This window comes from Symsagittifera roscoffensis, chromosome 2 (genome assembly GCF_963678635.1).
Source record: "Symsagittifera roscoffensis chromosome 2, txSymRosc1.1, whole genome shotgun sequence".
Lineage (NCBI taxonomy): Eukaryota > Metazoa > Xenacoelomorpha > Acoela > Convolutidae > Symsagittifera > Symsagittifera roscoffensis.
In genome coordinates, this window is record NC_087063.1 from 36,811,714 (window position 1) to 36,839,676 (window position 27,963).

Here is a 27,963-nt window from a genome sequence, read left to right on the forward strand (position 1 = left end):
AAGTCAAATTATATCAAATCATATCGTGTTTTGAAGTTTTTTGAAAAAATATCAATTTTTTTATAAGCATTTCCAAATTTTTGCACATCTTACCATGGACTTACCATCAACCAATAAACATATTCTCTTCATTGCACATTCTACATGTAACACTCAAGAATTACATAACGCATGCCGAGGTTTTTGCGAAAAAACTAGACATTTCCACACAAAATCCAAAAAATACCGTTTTTCTTACCATTTTCTTACCATCACACTGAAACCTTACCATTCCCTATCTTAATACATTGGGAAATCTATTCCCTATGTTAATACAAGGAATTTCTAATCCTTATACATAGGGATTTCTATACACTATCTTAATACATTGGAAACCTAAACACTATCTTAAAACATGGTAAGATCGGGCGCCAAAAATTTTTCTGAAACTTACCATCTGAAACCTTACCATCTTAATAATGGTAAACCTATTCCCTATCTTAATACATAGGAAATCTATTCCCTATCTTAATACATTGGGAAAACTATAGCCTATGTTAATACATAGGGTGCGGACCGGATACTCTATAGCCTATGTTAATACATGGGGGTCCGCAACCCCCCCCCCCCGGCTGAACTTCCCCAACATATACTACTGATGTGCCTATCTCGGAGACAACGGAAATACGGCTTTTGGTGTTTTTTTTTTCGGGAATGCGCCTTCTTTCAATACATCCATTATATCGCCTATTGCTTCCAAAATGTCTTTTATTGCTGGCCACACTGCATCTCCCGCCCTTGAAGGCTCCCTGAGTCTGCTCAGGGAACCCCTACTACGCAAGTGATCGTTTTTATACCGGCGAGAACACGATTGTTATCGGGTTCATTTCGGTTTGTCGTTGAACTCCGATCGGCATTGATACAGACTGAATCAAATTCAGGTCAGTTCCCGCCAGCATTATTACGTGAGGCCAAAAAAAGGACTAAGAAGTATGCACAAAGTCGGAGCTCGCAACCACTAATATCTTAGTTTTCTTCATTTCTACCTTGTCATATGCCGCGAAGATAATGAGTCTCGTCTATTCGAAATCTCAGCCCGCCGTATCTTTCGACATCAGCTTCTTGGGCCACTGATTTTGGATAAGCTCTTTCTTTCACGTGAGCTATACATCCTCACATGTTTTCCTATTGGTGCTCTAAATGTCAGAAATCTTCGTGGCCTCTCTTCTCTATTATGTTTGCCATGGTTCATTCGTACGTCCTGTAAGGGTAAGGCATTTACTGGACCCATGGTGTTATTTAAGGGCAGTCCCTCAAGGTCGGCAAATCATAATGCTGTTTTGGAGCTAAAGTTGATTCCGGCTGCTACCAACCAGTCCACTCCCAACATCGAGTAAAGTCCGTTCACGGAGAGTTTTGCCCCATATTCAACATCCTCATCACATTGGATGCAAATTTTTTTGTTTGATGTTCAACTTCATCAGGTCTTGTTTATAAACGTGCCAGGGGAAGGTATGGGTCTCGACCACATCAAAGAACTTCTGCCAGGACGTCGTTCCTCCCCGCTATTGGATTGATGGGTCCCAATCTCCGTCGAGGATGAATGGTCCTCCTCACTGGTGCTTCGCTTAGTCGATCAAATATGTCTGACCTCTGCCTTTGTTCGCTCGAGCTCTGAGGCACCTGTGGCACTGCTGGGACTGATCCAAGTTGTGTCTCCAGATTAGGAGGCACGAAGGTCGAGATTGCCGGCACGTTCGTGGCTTCTTCCACTCTAAGTACTCCTATATCAAAGAATTCGACCTGCAGCTCATCTAATAGCTCCTGGAAGACACGAATCATCCAGCCTTGTCCTTCTATGCTGTCAAAGTTTATCCCATCAGTGGTGAATCTGGCCTGATCCATAGCTCTCAGCTCATGTTCTAAGTCCATGAAGATCATTTGTCCAGCATTGCGACTTGCAAGATTTCGCGCATAATGTTATTCCATCTGATGACCCTTTCATTTTGCCATCTTCCAATAGACGATAGCGTCCTCGTGCTCACCGGTATGGTGCAAATGGTAAGTACATTGCTCTTAAACTTCTGCCATAGCGTGGTGAATAGTCATAACATCATCGACTCCCACTGCGCTTCTTCTTCGTCTGAGCTCCTGGAGACGTTGTTTGTGCCTATCCCGAGCGGCGGTTGCTGCAAGTACATTGCTGGAATCCGCGTCGATTGGTTAAAACACGCTCGCATGTCCCTATCTGGAACTCCTGTGAAGTCGTTCTCAATCAAGTTGTTCTTCTGTATGTCAAATACGCGGGACACTTTCTTCATGGGCATCATTTTAGTGAGGAGACCTTGAAATTGTTGTGTTCGAATGTGATGTTGTATGTCTGATCTTGAGGATATATCTATCGATTGTAAGTCTATATTAGGGTTACGAGCAATTGCTTTTGTACTTTCTGGTGAGAATTTCTTTTATGGTGGAATGAGAGTAGGGTATGGAGTTATAAGATATTCTTTATCCTCGTTTGGGTTTAACTGTATTACATTGTGGCTATTTTCAGTGCCACATGGGACAGCTGTATATCAAAAAGTTGTACGTCTTGAAAAAGTATGATCAAAATACAATTTATTTTTGTAGAACATAGGGTTTCTTTTATAACATTTTATATTATCTTCAAAAACGTACACTGATGATAAGTTTTTAGTATACATGTAGTACCAGAGAATGTTTCCTTCGTAGTCATGTTGGCTCTAAACTATGGCATCAGTCGTCTTCTGGACCATATTTTCTGTATTTCATCGGAATGTTCAAGATTTTTCACATTTTCTCAAAAAGATCTTTGGTCGGTACCTCCTGTCGATTGTTCTCTTTAAGATGAGCTTCCAGCCTTTCAATCGCCATCATAACTCCAACTATCACTATTGTTATGGGCTGTGATGAATCTGGTAAACCCATGGAGAGCAGCTCTCCAGAGTCCCTGCTCAACCCCAGATTACTTTGCCCAGGACATCACCATGTTTGTGGCAATTAATGGCATGTGAACTCATCATGTGTCAAAATGATGTTCGTTCAAATTCGTTTTCCAGTTGCTGATGTCTGACATTTTTCTTAATTTCATCCATTTTCCTAAATGCTTTCCGGAGTTGTTCTGGTTAGAAAGCTTAAGTTATTTGGAACTCCTTTTGTGTAGACGGAGTACGCATTTTGTGGGGATGATTTAGCTATTTTTGAAAACGTTTCAGTTAAGGTAGCTGTCTTTTCAATTTTGCTTTCCATGTATTTATCGCATGCTGATGGTGTTCCTAAAACCGATCCAAGGACTCTAAAACCGTCTACCATTGTAATATTTGTGCCTTCGAATACTTTTATGGCGCTGTCACTACGGTTTTTTTTACTATGAGTTGACACTTGGAAGGCTTCACATTGTATCTGAAAGCCTTTCCAGGTTGTTCAGTATTGCGCGGAGACAGTTAAGAGCACCTTCAACGCTTCCATTATCTGCGTATCATTTTTGGGTAACATTTGGCTTTAACAGGAGCTCAATCAGTGGGATTATCCTAATTCCGTACATAGCCATTTCGAAAGGATCACCTTGCGTTGTGCCTTCGGTAGATGTCAAAACTGTGTTATTGACATATAGATTTGAGGGTTGTTTATATGAGTTGGCCAGCGCATGATGTAGCGCCGGACAAAGGTTTTCTACATTTTTTAGAGCAAGTTCTCTATTGAGCGAGTTGAAGGCATTTTCTGCATCAATAAGTAGTATGGCGTCCGTTTCCGGTTTCTCAAACTCGTTCCTCAAGCTGTGGACAGCATATTGGATTCCACATTTCTGGCCTAAGCAGAGATGGAAATGTTTTCGATATTTTTAAGGTCTGATTTTATACATATGGTGATGGTTTTGCCAATTATTCTTCTCAGGACTTCGCCTATACCAATGGGACTTACCTCTAGATTTTTATACAGAGATATCAAGCGACACGAGTTGTACGCCGCTAGGTTTTCATTGGGGAGAACTTTAGTTGCTATTGTATAGGATAGTTTAGTAATTGTTTTGCAAAGCTCAATGGATGTCTGGTTGAAGTGAGTTAATATCCTTCTCCAATCTCACGCATCTAGACCTGAGGGACCGTGGCTTCCGTGCGTTTTCGGGCTCTTTGCAAAGTTCTCGTGGGTGCATTGTATGCAAGAGAACTCATCGTAATAAAATTTGCTGCTCTGTAGCTCGCCACATGAGACATGGATGTAAGCTTTTCAAATGATACACCATATGCCTCCTTTTTGGAGGTGGCTTTTGCAAATATGGCAGTGCGTTTGATCGGGCATAATTTGGCAGCGAGGAGGTGGTGAATATAATGGTGAATATATACAAGTTAGCTGAGCGAGCAATAAACTGAAGATTTTATTACCATAAAAAGAAAAATGAATACCATCTTTACAAAACATATTAGCACTAAAATCAACGTTTAGAATGGGGGAAAAATTCGGATTCTTGAGTGGTAAAATGTACTAATAAGGCGAAACAAAATGTTAGTTGGAGCACCAAGTTTTCTGTTTGTGAAGACATTATTCGCAGAGAGGATGATTTTGGGGATAATTAGCACAATTAGGTTAAACTTATGAATTACCAAAATTATTAAGAATCTCCAATCATTAGCAAAGTCTGAAACCGTAGATGAGTTATCATTAAATCCGGCTACTATAGTAACACAGTTTAGTTTCTGCGAGGGTTAGCGCGAGACAGTAGCGGCAAGGTAGGCTAGTTTTGCACCTCCGTACGAGTGAACCGTGGCTCCGACATCTTTGGGGCTGCAGTACTTGGTCCTTGAGGTTCCTATTACCAGTTTCCTGCTCCACTTGGGTAGCCACTTCGGCCTGTACTTCGGCACGGTCATTCACTAAACAGGGTACAAAAGAAGCAAAACCAGAGAAAGAAGAGAGTGTAAATGGATTGTAGAGAAATAGATTTAAAAAAAAAACAAATAACAAAAAAAGTGAAAGCAATACAATCTGTTTTTTTATGAGTGGAGGTTCCGGCGGGGACTTTCGGGTAGAGGGAGAGTGTCGCTGCTTGTCGAGCGTGTCTCTAAAATCCCGTACCGGGCCTTCTTCTTGCAAGCGTACCGTTATGAGCGTATCATATCGCATGAAACTATTTATTAAGTTTCTCACAACAATTAGGCTAATTAGATTTAGTGAAAGAAAAATTGCTTCAGCTTGGTTTTGAGTGAAAAACATTTTGAGAAGACATCCAAATCCAATTTCGCTGATATGTTATTGTATGACTTGACGACGCTGGCAGAATATGATCTTTCTGATGACTTTCTGCAATAACTTGCTGTGTAGACTAATTTTACCTTGTTCTCAGATCGCAAACCAGATCATGTTGGCAGGGACAAACAGACAAATTGTGACATTCGCCCGGAAGTACACATCGACGGAAAATGAAGCTAGGTTATGAAACGACTGGCTAGGGTCTAAACACAGCTTCACATGCTTTTAACCGTCTCTACCAAAGCCAGTTCTAAGTGTGTTCCTTATACATCGAGTCGACAAAATCATTATTCTTTTTGGTCTATCGGCCAGAACGCGCAGATTAACTTAGTTACATGCAAAATAATGAGCTCTTGGCTGGGTCTCAGTATCCTCAGACCACGAGGTCACTCCTAAAAACAGGGCTACTACTTTTTTGTTATATTACAATCGTTTTTGTTCCGTAGATGAAAATCATCATTTCCATCAAAAATGAATCAACCTTTTCCCTCAACTCCTAGATTCTCGAAATTTGATGTTATTTATTTCAATTCAGTGCATATCCGGAAGCTAAAAGTTGATGAAATACAGTTTCAGTTTGTTTCCTTCCCCAGACCCTTCCGGCTTTCTGGAATCCGGATGAAGAGCGGTCTTGTCGTCCTTCTGGAAGGGTGGTAAAATCCTCCCGATACCCTTCCCGATTCTGATGTTATTTAATTCATTTCAGGACATATCCGGAAGCTAAAAATTGTTAAAATACAGTTTCAGTTTCCTTCCCGAGACCCTTCCGGATTTCTGCAATCCGGATGAAGAGCGGTCTTGCCGTCCTTCTGAAAGGGTGGTAAAATCCTCCCAATACCCTTCCGGAGTCTCGGGAATTGTTCGGTAACGCTTGTACAGCTACAATCGTTACAATTCGGACAGCTTCATTTGTAATCTCAATCGTTAATACTGTTGTGTCTTCGTGAAATACTTTCTGTTCTGCTCTATTTGCGAAAATCTTCGTTATGTCTTTCGCACATTTTCATTTAATGCAAAGTTTCAAGATCCTGACGTGTCTTTATTTCAGAACGAACTATTAAAATTTATTTGTCACTTCAAATTGACCTTTCCTGTTTCGTCAAATTGTACGTTTAGCACAGTAAATTTATCAAAACTGCCAATTTTCCCACTCCGACGTCACAATAAAAAATCGATCCTGCCATGCATTTTGGCGCCATTCTGATCAAATGTCACATGCTCCCCGGAGAGCCCGGTCAATGTCCTCATTGAGTTTCGTGGTATTCATTAAAATGGTACTGTGCCATCGAACAGAATTCACAAAATGCATGAAATCACTTTTATCCACATCAAATCGAGAAACTGCAGAACACAAATGGCATCATACTACATTGTTATAGCCTTCTATCTTTATTCACTAGTCTGCTTTTTGAGGATGTGATTCAAGATAACACATTTTTTTTGAGTTTTAGTACCATGATCTTGATTTAATACTTCTTCTCCTAGGTTTAAAAGGTGTTGGGACGCAGGACAATCCTGCCAACCAACAAACTAAAATTTTCCTACTATCCTTCCTCTCTTCGAAAATTTAGTTGTTTTTGGTCCTGAATAAAATAATTAAGAAATTCGGTGGCTAGAAGGAACAATGAAATAACCTCCTTCTTCAAGAGATTACTCAAGACCTTCATATCACCACAAAGTGATCAGTCATCTTAGTTGATTAAAAACAATCATGCAGGCTAGAATATTTAATATACTTCTCAATCAAGCCTCTCTAAACAAACATTCGGTGTCTCTAGAGCCACTAATTAAAATTACAAAATAAATATAAAAATGCTACAAATTCTCAAAATCAAAAATCAACCAAAAGTTTTTCTTTTATTCAGTTTCAATTGCAAGCTTAGTTGCTTGGTTTCTCATTTGAGTTTTTCTCACACAAAACAATTCAAACTTATCTTCTTATTTACTTCTTCGTTCATTTCTTTCTTTTGATCTGCATCGTTTAGAAGTTCTAAAGACATCACCATGTTTGTGGCAATTAATGGCATGTGAACTCATCATGTGTCAAAATGATGTTTGTCCAAATTCGTTTTCTTGACGCCTCCGACATGGTTCTACTTCCATCATTACTCGGTGGATTTCGCTGATCCTTTTTGCTAGTGACTTTCAAAATCGCATATTTTCCCACTAGCATATCCCATGAACTTGTTTCCCAGAATCGGTTCTAACTCATTTTTGGTTCTTCCGGGAACTGCGGCAAACATTTTACATAGCAACTCGCAAGATTTTGCATACACAAATTTCATACCATCCGGGAGATGTGAGTAGTATATGTTGGGGCAGTTCAGCCGGGGGGGGGGGTGCGGACCCCCATGTATTAACATAGGCTATAGAGTATCCGGTCCGCACCCTATGTATTAACATAGGCTATAGTTTTCCCAATGTATTAAGATAGGGAATAGATTTCCTATGTATTAAGATAGGGAATAGGTTTACCATTATTAAGATGGTAAGGTTTCAGATGGTAAGTTTCAGAAACCATCTGAAACCTTACCATCTTAATAATGGTAAACCTATTCCCTATCTTAATACATAGGAAATCTATTCCCTATCTTAATACATTGGGAAAACTATAGCCTATGTTAATACATAGGGTGCGGACCGGATACTCTATAGCCTATGTTAATACATGGGGGTCCGCAACCCCCCCCCCCGGCTGAACTTCCCCAACATATACTACTGATGTGCCTATCTCGGAGACAACGGGAATACGGCTTTTGGTGTTTTTTTTTTCGGGAATGCGCCTTCTTTCAATACAACCATTATATCGCCTATTGCTTCCAAAATGTCTTTTATTGCTAGCCACACTGCATCTCCCGCCCTTGAAGGCTCCCTGAGTCTGCTCAGGGAACCCCTACTACGCAAGTGATTGTTTTTATACCGGCGAGAACACGATTGTTATCGGGTTCATTTCAGTTTGTCGTTGAACTCCGATCGGCATTGATACAGACTGAATCAAATTCAGGTCAGTTCCCGCCAGCATTATTACGTGAGGCCAAAAAAAGGACTAAGAAGTATGCACAAAGTCGGAGCTCGCAACCACTAATATCTTAGTTTTCTTCATTTCTACCTTGTCATATGCCGCGAAGATAATGAGTCTCGTCTATTCGAAATCTCAGCCCGCCGTATCTTTCGACATCAGCTTCTTGGGCCACTGATTTTGGATAAGCTCTTTCTTTCACGTGAGCTATACATCTTCACATGTTGTCCTATTGGTGCTCTAAATGTCAGAAATCTTCGTGGCCTCTCTTCTCTATTTTGTTTGCCATGGTTCATTCGTACGTCCTGTAAGCATAATGCTGTATTGGAGCTAAAGTTGATTCCGGCTGCTACCAACCAGTCCACTCCCAACATCGAGTAAAGTCCGTTCACGGAGAGTTTTGTCCCATTTTCAACATCCTCATCACATTGGATGCAAATTTTTTTGTTTGATGTTCAACTTCATCAGGTTTTGTTTATAAACGTGCCAGGGGAAGGTATGGGTCTCGAGCACATCAAAGAAATTCTGTCAGGACGGCGTTCCTCCCCGCTATTGGATTGATGGGTCCCAATCTCCGTCGAGGATGAATGGTCCTCCTCACTGGTGCTTCGCTTAGTCGATCAAACATGTCTGACCTCTGCCTTTGTTCGCTCGAGCTCTGAGGCACCTGTGCTGTGGCACTGCTGGGACTGATCCAAGTTGTGTCTCCAGATTAGGAGGCACGAAGGTCGAGATTGCCGGCACGTTCGTGGCTTCTTCCACTCTAAGTACTCCTATATCAAAGAATTCGACCTGCAACTCATCTAATAGCTCCTGGAAGACACGAATCATCCAGCCTTGTCCTTCTATGCTGTCAAAGTTTATCCCATCAGTGGTGAATCTGGCCTGATCCATAGCTCTCAGCTCATGTTCTAAGTCCATCAAGATCATTTGTCCAGCATTGCGACTTGCAAGATTTCGCGCAGAATGTTATTCCATCTGATGACCTTTTCATTTTGCCATCTTCCAATAGACGATAGCGTCCTCGTGCTCACCGGTATGGTGCAAATGGTAAGTACATCGCTCTTAAACTTCTGCCATAGCGTGGTGAATAGTCATACCATCATCGACTCCCACTGCGCTTCTTCTTCGTCTGAGCTCCTGGAGACGTTGTTTGTGCCTATCCCGAGCGGCGGTTGCTGCAAGTTCATTGCTGGACTCCGCGTCGATTGGTTAAAACACGCTCGCATGTCCCTATCTGGAACTCCTGTGAAGTCGTTCTCAATCAAGTTGTTCTTCTGTATGTCAAATACGCGGGACACTTTCTTCATGGGCATCATTTTAGTGAGGAGACCTTGAAATTGTTGTGTTCGAATGTGATGTTGTATGTCTGATCTTGAGGATATATCTATCGATTGTTAGTCTATATTTGGGTTACGAGCAATTGCTTTTGTACTTTCTGGTGAGATTTTTTTTATGGTGGAATGAGAGTAGGGTATGGAGTTATAAGATAATATTTATCCTCGTTTGGGTTTAACTGTATTACATTGTGGCTATTTTTAGTGCCACATGGGACAGCTGTATATCAAAAAGTTGTACGTCTTGAAAAAGTATGATCAAAATACAATTGTAGAACATAGAGTTTCTTTTATAACATTTTGTATTATCTTCAAAAACGTACACTGATGATAAGTTTTTAGTATACATGTAGTACCAGAGAATGATTCCTTCGTAGTCATGTTGGCTCTAAACTATGGCATCAGTCGTCTTCTGGATCACATTTTCTGTATTTCATCGGAGTGTTTTATTACCTTAAATTGTGATATCTGCTAATGTAGGTTTTGTTTAATACTTATGCCAAGATTCAAGTTGTCTAATTACAGGGTCAAAGTTTTGGTAATTTTGAAATAATTCTAGTGTTTTTTTCCTGTAACTGGTAGAAAAATGTTTTGAGTTTCGATTTTTGAGAGAAGTAATTTATCTAAGGGGTCTTTTAAATAACATTTTTTTTGTTTATAGTGTATTTCAAATTTAAATCTGAAGAACCTGTTAAATTTATACTTTCTGTTTAGTTTTTATTTTCTATTAAAGTGAATAGGTTTATCCTTTATAATTTTAGCTTAGGTGAGTTTTGGTGTGAGTTGTTTTTGATCCATGATGAGTATGGTATTGGTTTAAATGTAGATTTTCCTAATAGAGCTAATTCGTAAAGTTTATTTTGGCAATCAAGTTATAAAAGAATTAAACCATTATGTTTTCGGTTACAAGTCAAATTAAATTTTGTGTGTTGTCAGGATCGGTTTTTATTGCATATTTGCATTCCAATCGTGGTGATGTAACGTCTTTTACAAGGAAAACTTTATATTTTCTGGTATTTATACGGTTGTTTTCCTTGTTAGTAGTTCAAGTGGTGTGTTTCGACTAAGTGTGTCTGGATATTGATCTAATATTCAAACATTTCGTGTTTTGTTTGTGATTGTATAAAAACATCGTCTATATATGTGATAACATTCTTACTGAGAATGAGTGGTCGGAAAATTTTGAACATAAAGGCTGAAAAAGCAGCTCGTCCTATGAAATTTCCATCAAATTTTCTACTAACTTCGTTTTGTTGGTTTCCAATAACGAACTGAGGTAGGCGTTGTGATTGTTCATCTAATTGCATTTGATTAAAAGCGCTGTTCATGTCAGCTGTCATATAATATTGTCTAATTATTTTAATTAAAATTACCTGGATTGGTTCTATGGGCCAATTACATTTAGATTCATCAATTAGTGAATTGAGAAATCTTGCGTCTAAAACAATTTTCAGTGATTCTGCTTCAGCGCGAACGGTTACAGGGTTCATGAAAGTGTGTCTTTTTGGTTGTACTTCTCTAATTACTGGTGAGATAATTTCATATTGTTCCAGAATGTCTTGTAATCTATTTAATTTGTCTTGTAAGCGAATTGGTACTTTACTTGCTTGCTGCTTTTTAAAAACTGCATCAGGTTTATGAGGTAGGTGTGATGGTGAATTTATTTTTCCAACTTCAAAATTAGATGTAGCATAAGCCAGTAGGTATTTTAGTAACGGTTCTGCTAATTAATCAAACTTGTTGATTAATTTGAGACTGTTGAAAATTGATCTCCAGAGTCCCTGCTCAACCCCAGATTACTTTGCCCAGGACATTACCATGTTTGTGTCAATTAATGGCATATGAACTCATCATGTGTCAAAATGATGTTCGTCCAAATTCGTTTTCCTGACGCCTCCAACAGTGGTTTTACTTCCATCATTACTCGGTGGATTTCGTCACTATCGTCTACTGCATTAAAATATGTTGCTGCTGATCCTTTTTGCTTGTGACTTTCGAAGTCGCATATTTTCCCACTAGCATATCCCATGAATTTGTTTCCCAGAAAGGGCTCTAACTCATTTTTGGCTCTTCCCGGAACTGCGGCAAACATTTTACATTGCAACTCGTAAGATTTTGCATACAATAACTTCATACCATCCGGGAGATGTGCCTATCTCGGAGACAACGGGAATACATATTTGGTGTTTTTTTCGGGAATGCGCCTTCTTTCAACACATCCATTATATCGCCCATTGCTTCCAAACTGTCTTTTATTGCTGACCACACTGCATCTTCCGCCCTTGTAGGCTCCCTGAGTCTGCTCAGGAAACCCCAAGACCTGCAACTCATCTAATAGCTCCTGGAAGACACGAATCATCCAGCCTTGTCCTTCTATGCTGTCAAAATATATCCCATCAGTGGTGAATCTGGCCTGATCCATAGCTCTCAGCTCATTTTCTAAGTCCATCAAGATCATTCGTGCAGCATTGCGACTTGCCAGATTTGTTATTCCATCTGATGAGCCTTTCATTTTGCCATATTCCAATAGGCGATAGCGTCCTCGTGTTCACCGGTATGGTGCAAAAAGTCAGTACCGCGCTCTTCAACTTCTGCAATAGCGTAGTGAATAGGCATACCATCATCGACTCCCACTGCGCTTTTTCTTCGTCTGAGCTCCTGGAGACGTTGTTTGTGCCTATCCTGAGCGGCGGCTGCTGCATGTTCATTGCTGGCCTCCGCGTCGATTGGTTAAAACACGCTCGCATGTCCCTATCTGGAACTCCTGTGAAGTCGTTCTCAATCAAGTTGTTCTTCTGAATGTCAAATACGCGGCACACTTTCTTCATGGGCATCATTTTAGTGAGGAGACCTTGAAATTGTTGTGTTCGAATGTGATGTTGTATATCTGATCTTGAGGATATATCTATCGATTGTAAGTCTATATTTGGGTTACGAGCAATTGCTTTTGTACTTTCTGGAGAGAATTTTTTTTATGGTGGAATGAGAGTAGGGTATGGAGTTATAAGATAATATTTATCCTCGTTTGGGTTTAACTGTATTACATTGTGGCTATTTTCAGTGCCACATGGGACAGCTGTATCTCAAAAAGTTGTACGTCTTGAAAAAGTATGATCAAAATACACTTTATTTTTGTAGAACATAGGGATTCTTTTATAACATTTTATATTATCTTCAAAAGCGTACAATGGTGATAAGTTTTAAGTATACGTGTAGTAACAGAGAATTTTTCGTTCGTAGTCAATGAAATATGATCTATCGTCTGATAATAAAGATCCTGCATAGGGTTTTTCAATACTGCTAATGCAAGTGATTGTAATATTTTTGTACGTACAAGTTCACATATGTGATGAACTTTTTCTGTCTCCGATAGTGACATTTCTTGAAAAAACCTACTTATTGTGTAGTCCAGTTTCATATCTAGGACTATATGAAAATATGTATTATTCATCAGTAAAATTTCTTGTAAACGTGTGCTATCTTCATCTTGTGAGCAAAGTTTTCCACCAAAGTTTCCTGCGTTTTTCAAAAATGTTACCGGGATATATCATTTTTCATCGTTGCGGTTTTGATTTGGGTGACTTGGGTGTATATTCAGTTTTCCTGTTTTCATGTCAAAACCTTTTTAGTATTCGACAAGAATTTCTGAATATAATTTTGAAAAGTAGTGTGGTATATTTACCAGCGACTTCTTTTTCAGGGTAATTTTGAAACGTGTTAGTTTATTTTCCGTAACGTCGATATTTTTATGATCTTGTGGGTTTGATTTTTTCCTATCAGGGTTGATTTTTTCTAACGGAACTGATTCAATAAAATTTTAATGGTGAAAATTAATCATTCTTGCGTTGATTTTAGCAAATTGAAATGTGGTACATGTGTCTTCAGGGAACCAAACAATGGTTAACTGTGTTCGAGTGGTAGGATGGCAATGACTTTCGTCATTTGTACAGGGCAAGCAAATTTCTTGATATAGAATAGTATCACCTTTTAAGTAATGTGTTATTTGTACTTTATCTAATTGATTTTTCTAATCGAAAAACATAATTTCTGGTTATCCTTTATTTTTTGTGTCAGCTTCACAATTAGAGGAATTATGAATTCCAATGTGTGGTATTCAATTTTTGTCATGTAGATCATAAGTTAAACGTCCGTGTGCGCCGTAGATCAGGTATTCAGCGTCTAATTTAATAAGACCTTGTATCTTTTGAGATCTGCTTGATGTGCAGAGTCTGAGCTGACTTCATAATTTACTTATTTGCGACTTGAGCTTTTATCCGTAGTTAATTTTAATCGTGTTAAATCGTTTTCGCAACATCAGGGTTAAAATTCAAGAGTCTTTTGATATTACTTTGATAAAAAGAATCGTGATGGAGCCTATTTTTGTTTCAGCGTGAAACTTGAGAGCAATGTAAATTTTTTCTGAAAAGTTTGCTATGATTTTATATCCGTTTTAAGTGGTAGCTCGAGTGATTGATAAAAATGCTGCTTTTATATTTGTTGATTCTATGTCCTGTGGTTCAGATGCGCCTGGAGTTACTTGATTTTTTGCGTACTTATGTAATGTTTTCTGTTGATTTACTTCGCAATCATAATGTATAACTAAAAAGTCTTTCTTGTGGTCCCGTTCGGTGGAAGTATTTTGATGAGATTTAGGTTCTAAAAGAACAAGGGGGAGAGAGTTTTAAGGAAAAAACTATTAAAAGATACATTTGTAAGATAGTCCTGAAGGCGGGTTGTAGAATGTTATGTATCCAAAAATTTGTTTGTATATCTATCGTATTTATAGATAAATTCTGTCATGATAAATGGAGGTCGCAAAGTTTGAGCTGTTATATTTGGTGGAAGTAGAGGTAGTGCGTGATGAACTAAATTATTTATTTCCACTGATATTTCAAATTTGAGTATTATTTTTTCTTGAGTAAGAATCTGTATATTATCTTCGTATATCTTTGTATATACTTGTGGATGTCGTGTCTATTTTGAAATCGTGTTAGTGTCCAAGTATGTAGTCTACTGCTGTCAACGATGTTGACAAAATAGGGGAGCGTTTGCTACGAATGTATTGCAATCTAATCGTAGAGGAATACTGAGCGCTAAAAGTTCACGATATTTGATTTTGGTTGTTGCTGGGTCGTCTAGTTCAATTAAGGTCTTGTTGGAGGGAAGATTAGATGTTATACGTTGTTTCGTATTGTGGTTTGCTTAGAGGTGCGTGGCCGATTGCTGGTATCAATGGTTCAGATAATGATGCGAGTCTTTCTTCGAATGCATAGATATTTTCTTGAAAAGAAATGCTTGTAGATGATTGAGATTGATTCGTTTGGCTATTTGTTGGTGTTGTTACGGGGGTCTTGGAATGTTGTGGTTGGTGGTTGTTGATTAGCAATTATAGAATATTTCGATTTTTTTCCTTTTTTAGTTAATTTTATGTTGTTTATAGTGTTCTTCTATAAAAATGATTAGGAGGATGGTTGTTTTCTTATGCATTTACAATTTTTCAAAATTAGGGAAACTAGAAAGGTGAGAAAATTTACGAAGAGAAGAAAAATAATTTTGCTTATTAGGTAAATGTCGTAAAATTTAAATAGTTGTTGAAAAATTGTACCTGAGGAGGACGTCAAGGGTTTTTGAGAAGGTACAGTAGGCTTTTATGCGGAAATGGATAACTACAAAGAAGCTGCAAAAAATTATGACAAGGAGAAATGCTATTTCTAAAGTATCTAAGATGAAAAAAATACAAAGTTAGAAAAATATTTCAAAATCTGAAACATTTATTTTAAAATATTGAACTGGTCGAGAAAGAAGCACTTGAGAAAGGATTTGGTTTGTCAAAACATTTTTTATTTTTTCGAGTTGAAAATGAGTGTGGTCAAAGTTTTTTTATTGGTTTTTGACAAGTGGGTTGGATAAAGGCAATTTTTGGTAAAGAAAAGTCTGGAGGTCTAGGAATGAGCTTCCTAGTTTTGGTTTTATTTATTAGATGGTTAGGGGATTTATTAATTGTTTTTTATGTTAGGGGTTTTGTGAAGTTGAATCGACTTTAGGCTAAGTCATCATGTCGGGTTTTGTCTTTAGGCTTATTCATTATTTTTCCTAGGGGGAAAAGAGTTTTATAAAATGAGGCGATACTGTTGATTTTTGTACATGATGATAGATGAGGGTTGCAACTTCTATATTATGTTCATTTAAATTGTCAAATACGAGCGTATTTTTGACCTGTATGTATTTTAGTTACAGCTTCATATCTATTTGAAATTGCAATTTGTCAGCTAGTGAAGTGGTGTCAAAGTGGGGGTGATGTTTCGAAATGATTTTGATTGGTTAAAGTTGAACTCGTTTGTTCAATTAATAAAGAAAATGATATAATTCAAATTGATCTGAGTTTCATGATTGTATCTTTAATTGATCAGAGGGGGTTTTCTGAAGTTCAACTTTCTTCAATATTTTAGATTGAGGACTGAAAGTTTTATAGTTTTTTCGTGGTTGACCTCGGAGTCGAGATGATTTACGTTGTTGTGATTTTTTTGTGGTTTCTTGTGGTAAAATTTTTTCTTCTAATTCGCGATTAAGACTTTGTTTTTGAGGTATTTTTTTTTATTGATCACTGTACTTTCTTGTTGAGTGGTTTTAGTTATTTGTTTTTTTTTGTTTTTAGTAAAATTGATGAATGATTTAAATGTTGGTTTGTTTGTTGGTCATTTTTATCTGCGTATTATTTTGGGTAAACACAAAAAATTTTCTATCTTGTACTATTTCTTTTTTGTTAGAACCAATAAGTTTATATGTAACGTCAGTGGGTTTTTCAATTTTTTGATATGGTATTTTTCGGCTAGGTTGCAATTTTTTATATATTTCTCTTTGTGTTACAAAATTTGGGATTAAAACATTGCTCAATGGTGGCCTGTGTGAAACGTGAATTTATTGGTGATTGAAAGTTTTGTCTTTGTAATAGCTTTTTGGCTTTTTTTTGATAAACTTCATTGTGTTTTTATTTCGGTTTACAATCTATTCTGTATGTGTTCCATAGGCTAATTTTAGGGTTTGTGGATGATGAAAATTATCTTCATTGTGTCTATGTAATGCTAAATTACAACAAATTGAATCTTTAGAAGCTTGGTAATAACTTTGTTCGTTCTTTGAGGAGTTTTCCTTGATTATTGAATTCCGCGGTTTTTGATTGAAAACCGTTTTATATGGTGATAGTCTTAGAATTGTTGTAATTTGTGAATTATAAGCTAGTGGAAATAGTTTAACGTCAGTTGAACAGTTGTTGTATATACTATTGTTTCCATTTATGATACATCAAAGATAATCCTGTAGGGAGCGGTTCATACCTGCGACTAAACCATTAGTCCATACGGCATGGTTGTTCGAAATTTATGCTTATTATTATAAAGATGGCATAGTGTGATGATTTCATTATTTATGAGTTCAGTGCCATTGTCTGTAACAAGGGTTTTGGTAATCCAAATTTGGCTATCCAACGTTCGTAGAGTGTTGTGTATGCAAAATAAGCATTACAATGGGGTACAGGGTTGAGTGCTACGAAGTGGGTAAATGCATCAACTATTACCATTTTGTATGAATTTCCTTCTGAGGAGGGCAATATAGAGTATTTTGTGTCGAATGATAATCTGTGGTTAAAATATCAACTTTGTCCTTCATAGCCTTGTTTTTCTGCCAATTGTTTTTGATGTGGGTATGGTTTATTTAAATGACATGTTTTGTAATCGTTACATGACCTTTTTATCCAAATTGGTGCATTTGGAAAATAGAAATTTTGATTGAAGTTTGAAAAAACTTTTCCTGATCCTATATGTCGTTTGGTATTTATGGAATGTGAGATGTGAAAGGCTAGAAGTATCATACTCAAAGGTAGACAAGGTGATTTTGTTTCTGGTGTTTGATATTCCAAAAGGTTTTCATTCTCATTTTTTGTTGTGTTTTTGAATTTTCTGAATCATTTAGGGAGTGTTTTATTACCTTAAATTGTGATATCTGCTATTGTAGGTTTTGTTTAATACTTATGCCAAGATTCAAGTTGTCTAATTACAGGGTCAAAGTTTTGGTAATTTTGTAATAATTCTAGTGTTTTTTTTTCCTGTAACTGGTAGAAAAATGTTTTGAGTTTCGATTTTTGAGAGAAGTAATTTATCTAAGGGGTCTTTTAAATAACATTTTTTTGTTTATAGTGTATTTCAAATTTAAATCTGAAGAACCTGTTAAATTTATACTTTCTGTTTAGTTTTTATTTTCTATTAAAGTGAATAGGTTTATCCTTTATAATTTTAGCTTAGGTGAGTTTTGGTGTGAGTTGTTTTTGATCCATGATGAGTATGGTATTGGTTTAAATGTAGATTTTCCTAATAGAGCTAATTCGTAAAGTTTATTTTGGCAATCAAGTTATGAAAGAATTAAACCATTATGTTTTCGGTTACAAGTCTGTGTGATGTAACGTCTTTTACAAGGAAAACTTTATATTTTCTGGTATTTATACGGTTGTTTTCCTTGTTAGTAGTCCAAGTGGTGTGTTTCGACTAAGTGTGTCTGGATATTGATCTAATATTCAAAAACATTTGGTGTTTTGTTTGTGATTGTATAAAAACATCGTCTATATATGTGATAACATTCTTACTGAGAATGAGTGGTCGGAAAATTTTGAACATAAAGGCTGAAAAAGCAGCTCGTCCTATGAAATTTCCATCAAATTTTCTACTAACTTCGTTTTGTTGGTTTCCAATAACGAACTGAGGTAGGCGTTGTGATTTTTCATCTAATTGCATTTGATTAAAAGCGCTGTTCATGTCAGCTGTCGTATAATATAGTCTAATTATTTTGATTAAAATTACCTGGATTGGTTCTATGGGCCAATTACATTTAGATTCATCAATTAGTGAATTGAAAAATCTTGCGTCTAAAACAATTTTCAGTGATTCTGCTTCAGCGCGAACGGTTACAGGGTTCATGAAAGTGTGTCTTTTTGGTTGTACTTCTCTAATTACTGGTGAGATAATTTCATTTTGTTCCAGAATGTCTTATAATCTATTTAATTTGTCTTGTAAGCGAATTGGTACTTTACTTGCTTGCTAATTTTTAAAAACTGCATCAGGTTTATGAGGTAGGTGTGATGGTGAATTTATTTTTCCAACTTCAAAATTAGATGTAGCATAAGCCAGTAGGTATTTTAGTAACGGTTCTGCTAATTAATCAAACTTGTTGATTAATTTGAGACTGTTGAAAATTGATCAATGTGAGAAATTTTTGTTGTTCGCTTGTGTTATTCGAAGTTTGAAATGCTGGTTCAAAATAAGGTGTTTTTTTTTTGAAATAGTCTGTATTTCGTTTAAAGTAGTTTTTTTTAATTTCTAACTGATAGACGTTCATTAAGAATTGTCGATTGACAAATACATAATTAATTTAAAATATTATTTACTCTAAATGCTCTTTCTTCGGTTGGTTAGACTGTTGCATTTATTTCGCAATATCCTAGAAGTCCTAGGAGTATTGTGATTTTTTTGGTGAATTTTTGTATACGTGTATTCTTTGTATGTTTAATGGATGAGGTTGTTGCTCTAAAAAACTTGTGGATTAGTTTAAATTCGAGGCCAGACATGTAGAGCTGTTGTTCATTTTGATGAACATTTAATTGATCAACTTGGTTTATAGAAAATTATTTAAATATCCTGATGATGGTTTCAAGTGTTTGCGTTGTTGATTCTAAATAGGGTAAATTTTTGAGAAAAATGGGGTTTATTCAAAAAGTTTTTGAAAGAATGTTAGAGATGTATTAATTAGTTTTGTATACTTGTCTTTTATATGTAACCTGCTATTTAAAAAGTTAATTATGGGAACATAATTTGTGATAACCGGTATTCAAACGATATTGTGTTTTACATCTGCGATATTGAACATTTTTTTAAAAGGTTTATTTAAAAGTTTATTTTGTTATCTTGTTCGGGTTGGTTTAGACTCAAATTAAAATATTTTTCATACATAGGTTGTATACGTGTATTCTTTGTATGTTTATTAGAGGAGGTTGTTGCTCTAAAAAACGTATGGATTGGTTTAAATTCGAGGCCAGACACGTATAGCTGTTGTTTATTTTGATGAACATTTTATTGATCAAATTGGTTTATAGAAAACTTTATAAATATCCTGATGATGGTTTCAAGTGTTTGCGTTGTTGATTCTAAATAGGGTCGAATTTTGAGAAAAATGGGGTTATTTATTAAGTTTTTGAAAGAATGTTAAAGATTTATTATTCATTTTTGTATACTTGTCTTTTACATGTAACTTGCTATTTAAACAATTAATGGTGGAAATACAATTTGTGATAACCGGTATTCTAACGATATTGTGTTTTATGTCTTCGATATGGAATATTTGTTTGAAAGATTTAATTAAAAGTTTCTTTTGTTATCTTGTTCGGGTTGGAACAAGGTGTATTTGGTTTTTTCCAATTTTTGTAGGACTTGATCCTTGTGCTGTTGCTAATTTACTTGAACTTTTTGAAGTTGATTATATTGGGTGTAGAGTTTAAATTTCATTCCCTGTCGGGAGGAATTTAATTTTTGATTCTGCTCATGAATCAATTAAGATATCAATTTCAAGGTCTAGTGATTGAAATTTTTTTCCTCTTTGGGCTTTCTAAGATTAGTAGTAGAATTGTCCAAATTTTTTTAGCGGGTTGTATTTTATTTGTCGTATTTTGATATTTGATATAAATTATTCATACTTGAACTGTTTTGAATATTTTGTGGAGTGTTATCTGTGTGAATGTGACTATTGTTTGTCTTTTCGAGATTTAAAAAGCTTGCCCTGCTTTGATAATACTTCGAATCGATTAGTGTTTCGTATTGGTTTTCATATTTAATATTGATAAAAGCATATTTTCTGTTTCGCTTTAGTCGTCTGTGGTTTCGCAATGTATATGATTTAATTGTAAGTGTGAACCTTCTGTATTATCTGTCTGGTTGAGTTTCTTCTGTTGATTGTACTTGGTTAATTTGTCTGTGGTGTACTGGTGTAGTACTTCTGTAAATTTGGTGTGATTTTGTATGTTCAGAGTTAGATCTATGTGGTGACTGAGAGTAGTTTCGCTGTCTCCTTGCGTAATTGTTGCATCGATTTCTGGAGTTATCACGGGATCCATTATTGTTATTGTTGTAATTTGGTCTATTCTTGGAGTAGTTTCTTGATCTGTTATTTGAATCATGTCGATTTCTTTTGTTTGAATAATTTCGATTTCGATTACATAATGAATTACTTGAACAATCACATGAACAGTCGAGAGAGAAGAATTTGAAAATGATTTGGTTTGTCAAAACATTTTTAATTTTTTCGAGTTGAAAATTGAGTGTGGTCAAATTTTTTTAAAATCTTTGACAAGTGGGTTGGATATGGGCAATTTTTAGTAAAGAAAAGTGTGGAGGTCTAGAAATGAACTTCCTAGTTTTGGTTTTATTTATTAGATGCTTAGGGGATTTGTTAGGTGTTTTTTATGTTAGGGGTTTTGTTAAGTTGAAGCGACTTTAGGCTAAGTTATCATGTCGGGTTTTGTCTTTAAGTTTATTCACTATTTTTCCTTGAGGGTAATGAGTTTTATAAGTTGAGACGATACTGTTGACTTTTGTATATGATGATAGGGGAGGGTTGTAACTTTTTTATGTTCAATTAAATTGTCAAATATGAGCGTATTTTTGACCTGTATGTATTTTAGTTACAGTTTCATATCCATTTGAACTTTGCAATTTGTCGGCTTGTGAAGTGGTGTCAAAGTGGGGTGATGTTTCGTAATGATTTTGATTGGTTAAATTTGAACTCGTTTGTTCAATGAAAAAAGAAAATGATATACTTCAAATTGATCTGAGTTTAATGAATGTATCTTTAATTGATCAAAGGGGGGTTTCTGAATTTCATTTTTCTTCATTAGCTTAGGTTGTGGAATGAAATTTTTATAGTTTTTTCGTGGTTGACATCGGAGTCGAGATGATTTACGTTGTTGTGATTTTTCTTTTGTTTCTACTGGTGTAATTTTTTCTTCTAATTCGCGATTAAGTCTTTGTTTTTGAGGTATTCGTTTTTGATTGTGTTTTTCAGTGTGTTTTTATTTCCGTTTACAATCTATTCTGTATGTGTTCCATAGGTTAATTTTAGGGTTTGTGGATGATGAAAGTTATCTTCATTGTGTCTATGTAATGCTAAATTACAACAAATTGAGTCTTTAGTAGCTTGGTAAAAACCTTGTTCGTGCTTTGAGGAGTTTGCTGTGAACATTATTCGTTTCCGCGCTTTTTGATTGAAAACCGTTTTATATGGTGATAGTCTTAGAGTTGTTGTAATTTGTGAATTATAAAATGTGGAAATAGTTTTACGTCAGTTGAACAATTGTTGTTTTTACTATTATTTCCATTTATCATACATCTAAGATATTCCTGTAGGGAACGGTTCATACCTGCGACTAAACCATTAGTCCATACGGCATGGGTGATCGGAGTTTATGTTTTTTGTTATAAAGATGGCATAATGTGTTGATTTTGTAATTTATGAGTTCAGTGCCATTGTCTGTAACAAGGATTTTTGTAATCCAAATTTGGCTATCCAATGTTCGTAGAGTGTTGTGTATGCAAATTAGGCATGGGGTACAGGGTTGAGTACTACGAAGTGGGTAAATGCATCAACTATTACCGTTTTGTATGAATTTCCTTCTGAGGAGGGCAAAATAGAGTATTTTCTGTCGAATGGTAATATGTGGTTAAAATGTCAACTTTGTCCTTCTAAGCCTTGTTTTTCTGCCAATTGTTTTTGATGTGGGTATGGTTTATTTAAATAAAAAGTCATGTAATCGTTACATGAAACTTTAATCCAAATTGGTGCATTTGGAAAGTAGAAATTTTGATTGACGTTTGAAAAAACTTTTTTTGAAACCCAAATGTCGTTTGGTTTTTATGGAATGTGAGATGTGAAGGGCTAGAAGTATCATACTCAATGGTAATGGTAAACAGGGTAATTTTGTTTCTGGTGTTTGATATTCCAAAAGGTTTTTATTCTCATTTAATGTTGTGTTTTTGAATTTTCTGAATCATTTAAGGAGTGTTTTATTACCTAAAATTGTGATATCTGCTATTGTAGGTTTTGTTTAATACTTAAGCCAAGATTCAAGTTGTCTAATTACAGGGTCAAAATTTTGGTAAATTTGTAATAATTCTAGTGTTTTTTTTGTAACTGGTAGAAAAATGTTTTGAGTTCTGGTTTTTGAGAGAAATATTTTATCTAAGGGGTCTTTTAAATAACATTTTTTTTGTTTATAGTGTATTTCAAATTTAAATCTGAAGAACCTGTTAAATTTATACTTTCTGTTTAGTTTTTATTTTCTATTAAAGTGAATAGGTTTATCCTTTGTAATTTTAGATTAGGTGAGTTTTGGTGTGAGTTGTTTTTGATCAATGATGAGTATGGTATTGGTCTAAATGTAGATTTTCCTAATAGATCTAATTCGTAATGTTTATTTTGGCAATCAAGGTATAATGGAAAGTGTTTCAAATTATTTCTTTTTGTGTTGTCAGGATCGGTTTTTTATTGCATATTTGCATTCCAATCATGGTAATGTAACGTCTTTTGCAAGGAAAAACTTTATATTTTCTGGTATTTCTACGGTTGTTTTCCTTGTTAGTAAGTCAAGTGGTGTGTTTCGACTAAGTGTGTCTGGATTTTGATCTAATATTCAAAGATTTTGTGTTTTGTTTGTGATTGTTTAAAAACAACGTCTAGATATGTGATAACATTCTTATTGATAAGGAGTGGTCGGAAAACTTTGCTCATAAAGGCTGAAAAAGCAGCTCGCCCTATGAAAATTCCATAGAAATTTCTACTAAGTTCGTTTTGTTGGTTTCCAATAACGAACTGAGGTAGGCGTTGTGATTGTTCATCTAATTGCATTTGATTATAAGCGCTGTTCATGTCAGCGGTCGTATAATATTGTCCAATTATTTTAGTTAAAATTACCTGGATTGCTTCTATGGGCCAATTACATTTAGATTCATCAATAAGTGAATTGAGAAGCTTGTGTCTGAAACAATTTTCAGTGATTCTGCCCTAGCGATAACGATTACAGGGTTCATGAAAGTGTGTCTCTTTGGTTGTACTTGTCTAATTACTCGTGACATAATTTCAAATTGATCCAGAATGTCTAGTAATCTATTTATTTTGTCTTGTAAGCGAATTGATACTTACTTGCTTGCTGCTTTTTAAAAACTGCATCAGGTTTAAGAGGTAGGTGTCATGATGAATTTAATTTTCCAACATCAAAATTAGATGTAACATAAGCCAGTGGGTATTTTAGTAATGGTTCTGCTAACTGATCAAACTCTTTTTGATTAATTTGAAACTGTTGAAAATTGATCAATGTGAGAAAATTTTGTTGTTTGCTTGTGTTTTTCGAAGTTTGAAATGCGGGTTCAAATTAAGGTGTTTTTTGAAAAACTCTGTATTTCGTTTAAAATAGTTTTTTATTTTTTTAACTGATAGACGTTCATTAAGAATTGTCGATTGACAAATACATAATTATTGTAAAATATTATTTCTTCTAAATGCTCTTTCTTCGGTTGGATAGATTGTTGCATTTGTTTCGCAATATCTAGGAGTAATGTGATTTTTTGATGAATTGCTGTATACGTGTATTCTTTGTATGTTTAATGGATGAGGTTGATGCTCTAAAAAACTTGTGGATTGGTTTAAATTCGAGGCCAGACATGTATAGCTGTTGTTTTTTTGATGAGCAACTCATTGATGAACTTGGTTTATAGAAAATTTATAAAAATATACTGATGATGGTTTCAGGTGTAAACAAAGTGCGAAACTCTATGGTAGTGTTTTTACAAAAATTTTGGGGCTGAAATCAAAATAGACCTGGAAAAAAGACAAAGTTGTAAAAATCAGGAATTGAAATGTTTTTATAGTAACGACTCGGGGGAACTAGAAGGGATGAGTATCATTTTTCCTGCTGTTAAGCTAGTCGTCACTGAAGTTAAGCGTCCTCTACTTTGAGACATTTTTGACGCCTCGTGGCCTCTCTTCTCTATTTTGTTTGCCATGGTTCATTCTTACGTCCTGTAAGGGTCTGGCATTTACTGGACCCATGGTGTTATTTAAGGGCAGTCTCTTAAGGTCGGCAAATCGTAATGCTGTTTTGGAGCTAAAGTTGATTGCGCTGATACCAGCCAGTCCACTCCCATCATCGAGTAAAGTCCGTTCACGGAGAGTTTTGCACCATATTCAACATCCTCATCGCATTGGATGCAAATTTTTTTGTTTGATCAGGTCTTATTTATAAACTTCATCAGGTCTTGTTTATAAACGTGGCAGGGGGAAGGTATGGGTCTCGACCAAATCAAAGAACTTCTGTCAGGACGTCGTTCCTCCCCGCTGTTGGATTGATGGTCCCAATCTCCGTCGAGGATGAATGGTCCTCCTCACTGGTGCTTCGCTTAGTCGATCAAACATGTCTGACCTCTGCCTTTGTTCGCTCGAGCTCTGAGGCACCAGTGGCACTTATGGGACTGATCCTAGTCGTGTCTCCAGATTAGGAGGCACGAAGGCCAGAATTCATTGCCGGCACGTTCGTGGCTTCTTCCACTCTAAGTACTCCTATATTCGAAGAATTCGACCTGCAACTCATCTAATAGCTCCTGGAAGACACGAATCATCCAGCCTTGTCCTTCTATGCTGTCAAAATATATCCCATCAGTGGTGAATCTGGCCTGATCCATAGCTCTCAGCTCATTTTCTAAGTCCATCAAGATCATTCGTGCAGCATTGCGACTTGCCAGATTTGTTATTCCATCTGATGAGCCTTTCATTTTGCCATATTCCAATAGGCGATAGCGTCCTCGTGCTCACCGGTATGGTGCAAAAAGTCAGTACCGCGCTCTTCAACTTCTGCCATAGCGTAGTGAATAGGCATATCATCATCGACTCCCACTGCGCTTTTTCTTCGTCTGAGCTCCTGGAGACGTTGTTTGTGCCTATCCTGAGCGGCGGCTGCTGCATGTTCATTGCTGGCCTCCGCGTCGATTGGTTAAAACACGCTCGCATGTCCCTATCTGGAACTCCTGTGAAGTCGTTCTCAATCAAGTTGTTCTTCTGAATGTCAAATACGCGGCACACTTTCTTCATGGGCATCATTTTAGTGAGGAGACCTTGAAATTGTTGTGTTCGAATGTGATGTTGTATATCTGATCTTGAGGATATATCTATCGATTGTAAGTCTATATTTGGGTTACGAGCAATTGCTTTTGTACTTTCTGGAGAGAATTTTTTTTATGGTGGAATGAGAGTAGGGTATGGAGTTATAAGATAATATTTATCCTCGTTTGGGTTTAACTGTATTACATTGTGGCTATTTTCAGTGCCACATGGGACAGCTGTATCTCAAAAAGTTGTACGTCTTGAAAAAGTATGATCAAAATACACTTTATATTTGTAGAACATAGGGATTCTTTTATAACATTTTATATTATCTTCAAAAGCGTACAATGGTGATAAGTTTTAAGTATACGTGTAGTAACAGAGAATTTTTCGTTCGTAGTCAATGAAATATGATCTATCGTCTGATAATAAAGATCCTGCATAGGGTTTTTCAATACTGCTAATGCAAGTGATTGTAATATTTTTGTACGTACAAGTTCACATAGGTGATGAACTTTTTCTGTCTCCGATAGTGACATTTCTTGAAAAAACCTACTTATTGTGTAGTCCAGTTTCATATCTAGGACTATATGAAAATATGTATTATTCATCAGTAAAATTTCTTGTAAACGTGTGCTATCTTCATCTTGTGAGCAAAGTTTTCCACCAAAGTTTCCTGCGTTTTTCAAAAATGTTACCGGGATATATCATTTTTCATCGTTGCGGTTTTGATTTGGGTGACTTGGGTGTATATTCAGTTTTCCTGTTTTCATGTCAAAACCTTTTGAGTATTCGACAAAAATTTCTGAATATAATTTTGTAAAGTAGTGTGGTATATTTACCAGCGACTTCTTTTTCAGGGTAATTTTGAAACGTGTTAGTTTATTTTCCGTAACGTCGATATTTTTATGATCTTGTGGGTTTGATTTTTTCCTATCAGGGTTGATTTTTTCTAACGGAACTGATTCAATAAAATTTTAATGGTGAAAATTAATCATTCTTGCGTTGATTTTAGCAAATTGAAATGTGGTACATGTGTCTTCAGGGAACCAAACAATGGTTAACTGTGTTCGAGTGGTAGGATGGCAATGACTTTCGTCATTTGTACAGGGCAAGCAAATTTCTTGATATAGAATAGTATCACCTTTTAAGTAATGTGTTAGTTGTACTTATTTTTTGTTGTGTTTTTAGTTGTGTTATTTTTTGTGTCAGCTTCACAATTAGAGGAATTATGAATTCCAATGTGTGGTATTCAATTTTTGTCATGTAGATCATAAGTTAAACGTCCGTGTGCGCCGTAGATCAGGTATTCAGCGTCTAATTTAATAAGACCTTGTATCTTTTGAGATCTGCTTGATGTGCAGAGTCTGAGCTGACTTCATAATTTACTTATTTGCGACTTGAGCTTTTATCCGTAGTTAATTTTAATCGTGTTAAATCGTTTTCGCAACATCAGGGTTAAAATTCAAGAGTCTTTTGATATTACTTTGATAAAAAGAATCGTGATGGAGCCTATTTTTGTTTCAGCGTGAAACTTGAGAGCAATGTAAATTTTTTCTGAAAAGTTTGCTATGATTTTATATCCGTTTTAAGTGGTAGCTCGAGTGATTGATAAAAATGCTGCTTTTATATTTGTTGATTCTATGTCCTGTGGTTCAGATGCGCCTGGAGTTACTTGATTTTTTGCGTACTTATGTAATGTTTTCTGTTGATTTACTTCGCAATCATAATGTATAACTAAAAAGTCTTTCTTGTGGTCCCGTTCGGTGGAAGTATTTTGATGAGATTTAGGTTCTAAAAGAACAAGGGGGAGAGAGTTTTAAGGAAAAAACTATTAAAAGATACATTTGTAAGATAGTCCTGAACGCGGGTTGTAGAATGTTATGTATCCAAAAATTTGTTTGTATATCTATCGTATTTATAGATAAATTCTGTCATGATAAATGGAGGTCGCAAAGTTTGAGCTGTTATATTTGGTGGAAGTAGAGGTAGTGCGTGATGAACTAAATTATTTATTTCCACTGATATTTCAAATTTGAGTATTATTTTTTCTTGAGTAAGAATCTGTATATTATCTTCGTATATCTTTGTATATACTTGTGGATGTCGTGTCTATTTTGAAATCGTGTTAGTGTCCAAGTATGTAGTCTACTGCTGTCAACGATGTTGACAAAA

The 27,963-nt window shown here is 35.9% G+C and overlaps 1 protein-coding gene across 1 annotated transcript in view; it reads right to left on the reverse strand.

The window, feature by feature from the left end:
* LOC134839805 (ovarian-specific serine/threonine-protein kinase Lok-like) overlaps positions 1-13,795 on the reverse strand; it is a 135,739-nt gene extending 121,944 nt beyond the window's left edge. The window contains exon 1 of the mRNA XM_063855428.1: positions 13,786-13,795. The gene's annotated coding sequence lies outside the window, so the exon portion shown is untranslated. The remainder of the gene's footprint in view (positions 1-13,785) is intronic.
* Positions 13,796-27,963: the final 14,168 nt, after the last annotated feature.